The sequence below is a fragment of the Pistacia vera genome, unplaced genomic scaffold (assembly GCF_008641045.1).
Source record: "Pistacia vera cultivar Batoury unplaced genomic scaffold, PisVer_v2 Contig815, whole genome shotgun sequence".
NCBI lineage: Eukaryota > Viridiplantae > Streptophyta > Magnoliopsida > Sapindales > Anacardiaceae > Pistacia > Pistacia vera.
The window spans coordinates 108241-109060 of record NW_022196685.1 but is presented as its reverse complement, the minus strand read 5'-3'; positions in this window follow the sequence as shown (position 1 = coordinate 109060).

The following is an 820-nucleotide window of genomic DNA, read 5'->3' as shown; positions in this document are numbered from 1 at the left end:
CCACAGAAGTGGTTGAGCATCATAGGAGGTTCCCACACTTGTGGATCAAAGTGAACCACCTCAAGTAGCAAAAGAGCTACGTAGATCTGGGAGAGTACGCCAGAGCCGAGAGATACGGTTATCTGACTCAACATGTGACGTATTGTCTACCAGACATGAAACAGAACTACAAAATGCTATATCGATCAGATTCCAGTAAATGGCTTGAAGCCATGAAATCTGAGATGGACTCCATGTACAAAACCAAGTGGGTCTTGGTGGAACCACCTGAGGGGTAAAACCATAGGGTGTAAAGGGTCTTCAAGAAGAAGACTGACATGGATGGCAACGTGCATACTTATAAAGCACGGCTGGTTGCCAAAGGTTTTAAACAAATTCATGGCATTGACTATGAAGAAACTTTTCGCCGGTTGCCATGATTAAATCCATCCGATATGCTTGCATTGTGCATATCATGACTATGAGATTTGGCAAATGGATGTCAAAACTGCTTTCCTGAAAGAAACCTTGAGGAGGATGTGTATATGACACAACCTGATGGTTTCGTTCTTGATAGTCAAGCTAATAAGGTATGCAGTTTCAGAGATCCATTTATGGACTCAAGCAAGCTCAAGGAGCTGGAAATTTCGTTTTGAGAAGCGTAAAAGAATTTTTTATCAAAACGAAGATGAGCCTGTGTTTACAAGAAAGGAGTGGGAGCGCATGTAGCATTCCACTGTTGTTGTCATGACATACTTCTGTCGGAATGATATACGAACTTGCAGTGTAAAGACTTGGTTATCCAAGTTTCTCCATAAGGACTTAGGGAAAGCATCCACAT